This window comes from Xyrauchen texanus, chromosome 12 (assembly GCF_025860055.1).
Source record: "Xyrauchen texanus isolate HMW12.3.18 chromosome 12, RBS_HiC_50CHRs, whole genome shotgun sequence".
NCBI classification, from domain to species: Eukaryota; Metazoa; Chordata; class Actinopteri; order Cypriniformes; family Catostomidae; genus Xyrauchen; species Xyrauchen texanus.
The window spans coordinates 47,192,697-47,203,149 of NC_068287.1; the positions used below are offsets into that span (position 1 = coordinate 47,192,697).

Below are 10,453 nucleotides of genomic sequence, written 5' to 3' on the forward strand. Positions count from 1 at the left end.
AGTTAGTTTCTAAAAAAGGCCACTGCAGTATGGTCCTAACTATCAGACCGCTGCCACTTTGTCTGTGTAAATGAAGTATGGAGTGCCACAGGGGTCAGTTTTAGGGCCTCTGCTTTTCTCCTTGTATATGCTTCCCCTGGGAGATATTATCAGGAATCGTGGAATAAGTTTCCACTGTTATGCCGATGATACACAACTTTTAATTTCTTTGAAACCCGACGAAATTTCACAATTCTACAAATTAGCAGATGATGTGTATCGATGAAATCAAAGATTTGATTGCTGGAAATTTCCTTCTGCTCAATTACGACAAAACAGAGGTACTTATTATTGGACTAATAACCTCTAAAAAATAAGCCGCTAAAATATAATTTGCTCCACAGTCAAATCTTTATGACCCCTTGCAAAGTGAAGTAGTTTTTTCTGATTAGCCTCAATAACAAGCGGCTTTCTTGTGGCCACACCGCTGTTTAGTCCCAATCCTGTAAGTTCTCATTGCATTGTGTTGCAAGCACTTTAAAACTCCAAGATCACATCTCATTTTCCACAACTCATGTTGTCTGGCGCTGTGTGTACTGAATGTGCTTGGACAGATATTTCTTTGTAAGGTTTAGGGCTGGGATAAACAATTATTTTTTAAACGATTAATCTAGTGATTTTTTTTTCGATGCATCGATTAACCTAACGATTCATTTTTTTTTTTTCAGTCCGATTCGATTTCGATTCGATTAATCGACTTGTGACAACACCGGTAATACCGGTTTCATCGGGGGTGGGGGTGTATAAAATGTAAACAAAAAAACATTTGCCGGGAGTTTGATTGACTGGCGATCTGATCAATCAATCATAATACGCCATTTTTGTCCGACAAAGTAGTCAGGAGAGAGAAGATTAACGTCGGTGGATTTGAATAATGGATTGTAGGCTACCGTACTGACGTCTTTCCGCGGTTAAAACAACAGTCCTTCCCCAGGTAGCAAACAGACGTTGGCCCAACGTTGGCCCAACGTCTGTTGTTGTGTTGGGCCAACGTTGGGTGCTGACGTTGGCCCAACGTAATTCTATCCGTTGGGCCAGCGTTGGGCCAACCATGTCATTGGACGGCCAGCAGACCTTCGGCCAACCTAAAAACCACTAAAACAACATTGGGCCAACGTTGGGCCAACCATGTCATTGGACAGCCAGCAGACCTTCTGCCAACCTAAAACCACTAAAACAACATTGGGCCAACGTTGGGCCAACCATGTCATTGGACAGCCAGCAGACCTTCTGCCAACCTAAAAACCACTAAAACAACATTGGGCCAACGTTGGGCCAACCATGTCGTTGGACAGCCAGCAGACCTTCGCAAACTTATAAATAAATAGGTTTACCTTACACTCAAATTTTAAGATTGTGAAATGAGCTTATTCATTGTTGAATTGCATTAAGAGACGGCACAACAGACAAACTGAATTGGTTATAAAAATGACCCTTTTTATTGGTAACAAAATTAAGTTATTGAAGTTTAATGCAATTAACAACGTGTTGTGGTGCTGTTGTTAAAAAATATATAAAAATGCAAAGAAAAGTAAAACATAAAGCCAAAGAAATCAACAAGGAACCAAAAAGTGACAAAGGCAGCAAAGAAAATGCAGAAGAAGGCCAAAAAAACCCCACTGAGTGGCTCTGATGATGAAGACGGAGCGGAGGAGAAGTAGCAGCAGCATATACTCCTGTAAAAAAACAACAAACATACAAACAACTTTTTAGAACATTTAAGATGTGTCGTTCTATTTTAATTACACAACCCAAAACAGAAAAAAGTTGGGGTGTTGTGCAAAATATAAAAACAGCAAACAGAAAAACAGAATGTGATCATTTGCGAAAAGGACATAGTCAACATGTCAAATGTTGAAAATTACACATTTGACTCTTAGACTTTGCTGTAATTTCTACAAGTACTTACCACAAAAATGCCCATTAAAATATCATAATTTTCTTTTCTGGTGCATTATGATTTTAACCATTAATTTACAGTGATTTAGTGTATGTTGGTTTTTTTTAGTTTGAGACCTAAGCTAAATACTGTGTAACTGAAAGAATATGGTGTTAGTAGTTGAGTGTATAGTTTTAAGGGGGGAAAATAGTATTTATTTCCCGCCAGCAAGAGATTTTCATCATGTTGGGGTAGCAAATTTATTATACATCTAGTGTACGTCTAGTAAAGATGAAATACACCTCTGTTTAGTGGTGGGGTTAGACAGAGGAAGAAAAAACAATCATTGGAAGACACTTACATTCACTTTCACAGCTGCTGGAATCTGCTTGAGGGGGAGGCATCTGCTTTTCTGTGTTAAAGAAAAATATAGTAATTATCAAAATGTAAATGACTTAAAACTTATATATTAATATATATAATAATTAATAACATATTGGATCAGCCTTAAAAAGGCCTTGTGTACCTTTTTCTGTTGCTCTTTTTTTCTTCCTCCATTTCGGTCTCCACTATACTTCAGCCAGGTTTTTATTTTTTCCTCGGCTTCCACCACTTTTGCTCCTTGTTTTTTGGCTGCATCTGTCAGCATGAAATTAAAGAAAATTAAACAGAGAAAGGGTAAGCAGAAAGATCATATCTGAGGGTTATTTTGTAGAGTTCTGTATGATTAGTGGATTAATTGGCATTCTTTCATTGACTTGCATTGTATTTCATTCAATGACACGTTATGTGAAACTTTAAGGGGTTGTTTTCTCTTTTGCTATTTCAAAGTTATGTCTTAGTTTTGAATGTTTTTTGAAACATATCACCTATGACAACTTTTGCTAGCAAAAGTGTAGAAAATGGGCTCTTCTGTCCTCTCCCTTGCCAATTAAAATTGTTGGCCAACTCATTGGTCATTATCTCGCTCATAATCCTGTGGACAATGTCTTTGGCAGATGTTCCACCCAAGCTGGTAAGATATCTTGTCTATGAAAAAAAATCATGTGTTAAGCAGCAGTAAACCAGGTCTAGATCTTAGAATGTTAGTATTCTTTTAAGTGAAGTAACAGAACATCATTAGAATTTACTAGAGAACGTTGTGTGTCTCTGTTTGACAGCCTATCCTCCAGATCTTTTATGCCTGTCATGCTCTTTAATGGAAACTGAAACTCCTCATTCACAACTTCAGCTGCATTCTCTCTTTGCAAAATAGCCTGAAGGAGGAGTGTATTCTGCCTGACTTGACCCTTTATCTCTTCCAGCATCTGGTAGAGCCGGAGTTCTCTTTCTGAATCAGACAAACATACGATGCAACATTATAACTACACAGAATTGAACGTATAAAGAGAGAGACTGCATCTCTTCTTTTGTTGTCTTTATCATAACATAACTTTTCCAGCCTTTTGTTGAATCCATCCCAGCTTTTTTTAGTCGTGTTGCTGGCATTAAATTCAAAATGTGCTTCCATTTCCCATAAAATAGTAAAATTTGACATTTTCAACATTTGATATGTTGTCTATGTCCTTTTCAAGCTAAATATGATTTTACAAGATTTGGAATTTTGTTTTTATTTTGCATTTTACATAACGTCCCCAATTTAAAAATAAATTGTGGTTGTAAATCAAAGCAAATTGATATTAAGGCTAATTGTCAAAAGCAGGGCTTAAAAGGTTTATCATTTGAAAATAGTACAACTTAGCCAGGCTAAGTTGGTTTTATTCTCCTTTTTGGTTACATACATTTTATTTTGTTCCTTGAACAGTTTCTAATCCATGTTAGAGACTAAAAAGGTAATTACTAAAAACTCCTACGTAAGGAGTTAATTCTACGTACCATCTTGTCTTGGTTCAGGGACTGTCACAGCAGGTGCTGATGGTGCAAATGGTGGTATGGCTGGCAAGGTCAGGCTTTTGGATCCATTACTGCAGAATTTCTTTTTTTTTTGTCTTTCCATTGTCTCTGCACATGGAACAGTATGAAACAGAATCAGTACAATGTACAATACATTGCCAAACATCACAACATTTACTTCCATCCAGAGCTTCGCTGCGATCTTACACAACAGGAAAGTGACATTTCAACATATCGTCCCCATGGAATTAAATATAGTTTACTACAACTTAATTTTGACAGAAATGTCAGATATAACCTTGTACTGTAATTTCCCAACTATTAGCCGCAGTTTATACATTCATTCTTCTAAATTTCTTCAGGTTAATACACTAGAGCAGTTAATATGGTATTAATGTTTTTTTACCTTGCATAAAACAGTCTCCTGTGGCTTATACACAGGAAATTACTTTAATTCTAAGGGGACCATATTCCCAAGTCTTGGATTTAAGGAATCTGTGGTGACCAGATATGTTGGGAAATGATGCAATGACCACTGTATGTTTTTGTTTGTACCTGTGTGGGGCCAGCTTGTTGAGGCCTGCACTGGAGGTCTTCCTGAGGCTGTATCCGGTCATATATTTTGATGATGGTCTGTTGGACACATTAAGTGTAATCAATTTTTTAAAAGCTCAGTGCAAATAAGCAGTAGGCTATAAAAGGAGAACAGAGGAAACATACACTTTTTTCCGTACACTGTCCTCATCTGTAGACTCCAAACTGTTGCCTTTACAAAATTTCACCAGCTTTCTTCTGGCTTTTTCATAGGAATCTAAACATAGAAACAAATAACATCACTAAGCCTATTATCTGAACATCTGAAAAGAACTGCTTGGCATAACTCAAAAGGAGCATCTTTTAATTTTTGAATAGTTATTTCTCTATATTTCTCAATAATAATTCATAATTAATTCCTCAAAGACTTACCATACTCAGCCACCCATTCAGTTGTATATTCGTCCCATTCTTCATCAGGAGTTTCATTTTTTTCCACCGCTTTTCTACATTTTGTAGCGTTATATGGGGGCCAAAAGGAAATTTTTTTGTCGATGCTCAGCCAGTCACTTGGTATTACCTCTGTCTCATTCTTTTCAGTAAAAACAACTATAGAATACATCTATAAAAAACAAAAACAAAAAAACAATATATCTAGTGTTACAACTATATACATTTATTGAAGCTCTATTAATTACCCAGTGGAAATCTATCTAAACTAAAATAATTCCTAGTCTTATTATTACTATTCTTTATGATTGATAAGTTTTGTACATTTGTAAGATGCAGAAAGGGTGGGGGCTATTGGGGAATCAAGCAGTATGCAGTAAAGGATATGCCACAAACCCATCCTTATGCTGTAAAAGAAGGACTTTTGAAACAGTCTGTGTAGGAACAATAGTCAATGACTGCCCGGGTTGTTTCACAAAGGTTATATCAAGACTTGATGAATCTATGGGATAGGTGAAAAATGATGACTTGTTTTGGAATTTAAGACAGACTAGATGCGATGCTTCCTTGTCTTTTAAAATGTTTTTCACTATATAAATATCTCCATTGAACAGAATATAGTTGTCTCCCTCTGATAAACTAATTAAAGTTCCACCATTTACATATTTCTTATACTGTGTAAACTGCTGAGATGTCACATTGTATGGAAAAGGCCCATTCTTATGTTCCTGGTAAAAACCATCCTTGCACACCCTTATTTTAGTTCTGACACTTGCTTTTTCTGACAATCTCCTGATGATCTGTTAAAGGGGCTGGGTAGGGGTCCTAATCAATTTTTTTAATGTGTAGAGGAAGTTCTCAAATGGGAAAGCTGCGAAATTATGCAGCACACCAAACTGCCTTACATCATTGGCAAGATGTGTCAGCCCGTGTATGTTATACACAACGTAATTACCATAAACAGATTGAAAATGCTCGACAAATGTGATCAGTAACTTTTCAGCAAAATCACAGTACTGGAGACACAGTGAGGGGCAGCATAATATTCAAATGGCTACATGCAGAAGCATAAAATTGTGGTATAGAACATTCGGCAGATGGTCTTTCAGTGCTACTGGACCAGTGTACAGGAGAAAAGTTCTGAACTCCGTTGCTTTCCACCTATCTACCTCAACAAGGGATCTCCCTTTTCGTGCAAACTCTCTGGGGAGTCTCATGGCAAAGGACATAAGCACTGCAGAAATTAGGCCTATCTGATGAGCACCTAAACGAGTTGGAAGTGGTCCCCTCATCCAAAACCCTATCAACTTTCTCACAACCCCAAGAAAAACCAGATGCATAACATCTAATGGAAATTGGGAGACCATACCAATTCCAACCCTGGTCAACACACTGGTCCTTTTATGGTGAAACTCATCGTCTTTATTAATAAAAGACAGTATCTGTCCGTAAAGTTGAATCTACTTCAGGAAAAGTCATGCGATTTTCCTCCCATGTTCCCTCCTGTGTGCATTTTTCACAGCCGTGGTATGCATTGTGGGCTTTAATGTTTTTACTGAAAGCCCTCAGCACTTGCATCGCAAACAAAATTTGAAATTTTAATGTCTACACATTTGCCAATTACATCCACACCCTCTAATTTAAGCTTTCCATATTCATTCACAAATGATTCTAGGAACAGATTGACATTCTCTGGTTTTTAGATCCAAGATATAAAGCGATGACGAATGGTTGCTTTGTTTTGTCTTCCTCTACCAAGCCTAGAATGGGCCAGAACTGCTTATTGCTGCTTTTGAACAAAGGTAGTCCATCAATATTCACTTGTAAGTGAATGGCCTTTGGGAGAGGGTCTATCTGGTTTAACACATGCCTAATGCCTTTCTCCACTCCAAAATAATGCATGGTGCCACCAGCAATCTGCTGGACCTCATAATTAGTTGGAGTGCCTAAAAGAGTGCGGGAATCCTTTGGGAGATATGGATGATATTTTCTCAGGATGCCCAACAGCCCATTTAGATGGCATTGTGGTATTTGGCTGTCTATTGCCCAACCTCTGATCTCCTCAGCAAGACACTCTGCAGACTCAACAAATTCGTCATCACTTGAGTCAGTTTCTGTCAGAGCATTTGACCAAAATTCATCAGTCACGTTATCGTCAACATTAAACTCAGTCTCTAACTAGTCTGAGTCATAGGACATGGGCCAATCAGATGCAGCATCTGACCACACATCATCAGCAGGGGCGTTTTTTTCCAGGCATATGTTTACGTCGACTGCGTCAGATTCAGCACTGACGCAAACCTCACTAAGGATATTGTAAGCCCTCTGCTTTGCCTGACGTTTAAGTGTTCTGTCTGAATAAATGTTTGCAGACATTGTTAGTATGCTGCCAAACAAATAACTACAGCTGATTTCGATTATGTTTAATCTAGACTAGAAAGCTACAATGCTCTAACGTTATCCGTTAGAAGGTAGCAGGCTAACGGTAGATCGTTACATTGAATGTAAATTATGCTGGCTAAATTATAAGGCTAACGTTACATTTACATCAGATTGTAATGCCTTACTAGATAACATATTGATTATTTATATATTAAAACAATATATTGAATCGAGCAGATTACCTTGGACTGGCTGGGTTAACGGCTGAAGTGAAGTCTAGAAGAAATTTAAGATAACGGTTAAAAGATAACGGAAGATAACGGTCATTCTAAATCACGCACGCACTGTTCTCTTGGAAGAATGAGCTCGCGCCGGGCAGATAATTTCTAACGCAGGTGCTGAGAGGGTAGATCAGGGGTGCCCATACTTTTTTTGTGTGATGATCTACTTTTAAATGACCAACTCAATAAGATCTACCAACTAAAAAAACACAGTTTCATTTAAAATAAGAAAATGCTTGTTGGGACTACTGCATGTATCCCTACATGGAATTCATCTTCTAATTAATAACAAAATATATAATAATGTTCAATGTTGATGTCATTCAGTTTTAACACTAAACCCAAAACACCTACAGCACAATAGATTACAATAGCCAGGGCATTTACCTTATTCTGATGACGAGTAAATATTGACCAGGCGAGGTTTTGTTTATTCGGTTGCCATGACAACTAGGTTTGCGCATAATCGCCTTCCACGGACTTCTGAGAACAGAACGCGAAATTGCGACGCTACTGCCGGATTAGGCAAAATTGAGTGGAATCAGACAATTTTGCCTAATCCGGGCAGTAGCGTCGCAATTTCGCGCTCTGTTCTCAGAAGTCCGTGGAAGGCGATTATGCGCAAACCTAGTTGTCATGGCAACCGAATAAACAAAACCTCGCCTGGTCAATATTTACTCGTCAAGTGCAAGTTAGACAGAAACTAAAAGAAGGAAAATCTTTACATTTATTTTATGAAAATTTAACGCAAGTAAATTTAAATTTTGTGCAATCTACCAGCATTGCCTTTGCGATCGACTGGTAGATCGCGATCGACGTATAGGGCACCCCTGGGGTAGATCATTGACAAGGGGAGCTGCGCATATATATATATATATATACACTATTATTTAAATGAGCAAAATTGGCCACTCAGTATTTAATATTCAATTATTTTAATTATCACAATTAAATTTTTAATTGTATTAAATTGAACAAGTTTTCTGTGTCAGTGTCGCTGCACAGATGAAGTTGCGATCGCCATAGTGAACGCACCTATAAAGAGAAATGCACATAATGCATTACATAATCAGAGAGTAGCCTATTTCTTTTCGTTTTGAATTGTTCGTTTAAAGACATTTCAAGCTTTCTATAGTTCCTCATGTCTGTGAGGCATTAATTTATGATGAGATGTGCTCCAGTTCACGTGCAATGCAATCGCGCCCGCGCCCGCGCCTCCATATCATGATCATTTCTGCGTTATTTCAGCATAATAACTGCTGGGACATTCCAGTCTGCAAGACAAGCGTTCTTATAATGGTTTTCTATGGGAGGAAAATGCTTAATGTGTAGGAACGCGTTGCGTTCATATTCTGTGCTCATCTGATTTTTGGTACATCCTACTTTATTATGATTTTAGTATCATAACGATTAATAAATGCATGCACAATTATCCGTGAACTTTATAAATGTTGCAGATATGTTGCACAAAAAAATGCCTTTCAACTTATGTGTGCAAAATTCTGAATTAAATGTGTGCAGTAGGGCTACTGTAGGCCTATATGTTGTAGCCATTAAATATGCGCATTTAGTTTCATATTTGTTAAAATATTATAATGTTTTTTTTCCCATCTATGTTGATTATGAAAAGTGAACAGCATGAGTAAGATAGGATGTGTAATATATCGGGAGGCATGGAGTTGGTCAGACAGGATTTTGACCACTTCTTCATTAAGTTTTGTTTTGTAGAAAACCTTTCTTAAAATATGAATTTCGTTTTGTATAAATTGTATCTTAATTTTAATAAAATTTGCATCAACCAATTGCCTGGATTTAATAAATACGAAGCAAATATAGCAGACAGTTGAATATAATCATGACATGGAGCCGCCGGCGCGGTCACTTATTGCACTTATTGCTCGTGAACTGGTCTCATCATAAATTAACCGATTAATAATTTAATTTCTTTAATTTAATTTGATTTGTGTGAATGGGAATTTTCATAAATGAGATGCAGGAAGAAATTGATTGTTGTATTACAAGACTTTATTGTATAAACTGCTCTCTCAGAACAGCCTGTGACTGGAGAGCTGAAAGAGAGTGAACCTGAAGGCTTGTGTGTTGATTGTCTGTCCTCTGTCAATAAACTGCAGACGTGGTCCACCGAAGCCAGTGGTGTTGTTGGAGTTTCTTTGTGGTGTGTGAGGAAGTCCGCTACGCATATATTTGAGGAAAGTGGTGGGCCATTGCAGCTGACCATACCAATGTTGGCCCAACGTTGTATTTCTGTCAGATAGGTTGGGCCAACGTAACCAACCAAAATTGACGTTGGCCCAACGTCTGTTTGCTACCTGGGTACATTCATGTTTAGCCTATTTGATGCTATAAATTAACCAAGCAAAAGATGATCGGTTCACGAGCAGCGTTAACTGAGGCAATCTGTCACGACACATTAAAGAGCCACAAAATAGTAAACCTATTTATGGTTTAATTTTCTTTGAATGACCAAATTTGAAAGTTGAGACTTTATTAAATGTTACCTGCTTGGTCCTGTCTGTCAGCGTCCTCTGTATTTTTCACGACATTCATAGCTATAAGCGCATTATTAATAGCTATAAGCGAAAACTATAGGTGTCGACAACGTATTATAGCCTACTCCAACATCAAGTGCAAAGTGGGGAGTTGAAAAAAAAACTTACGGTGCTCTGTCATCTGCAGCTGCTCCCGGGTGGCGCCTCTTCAGGTGCTGGTGCATTGCCGTGGTGCTAGAATGGAAGGCCATCTCCATTTTGCAAAGACGACATATCACGGAATTGATTTCTTTTAAATTAAAGAATTCCCATACTTTAGAGGAACGAGTGCATGCCGCCTTGCACTTCTGATAGTGTGAGGAGCCGCTCGTGTTGCTACTATTCGCCTGCGCCGCCATCTTTGTTTTGGGTCCGACGAATCGACGCACATATTATGCGTCGACGTATTTTTTGCGTCGACGTCGCGTTGTCCCAGCCATAGTAAG

At 38.0% G+C, this 10,453-nt stretch overlaps 1 protein-coding gene and 1 long non-coding RNA gene across 3 annotated transcripts in view; one reads left to right on the forward strand and one right to left on the reverse strand.

Moving 5' to 3' along the window:
• The window catches only part of LOC127652440 (nuclear factor 7, ovary-like), a 75,334-nt gene that overhangs the window by 54,224 nt on the left and 10,657 nt on the right, over nucleotides 1-10,453 (forward strand). The window lies entirely within an intron of this gene.
• Nucleotides 4,536-10,253, reverse strand: LOC127652480 (uncharacterized). Its single transcript, XR_007971729.1, has 3 exons — nucleotides 10,137-10,253; nucleotides 4,778-4,967; nucleotides 4,536-4,622 (listed from the first exon to the last, which is right to left on the reverse strand). It is a non-coding gene; the product is annotated as an uncharacterized LOC127652480 (long non-coding RNA).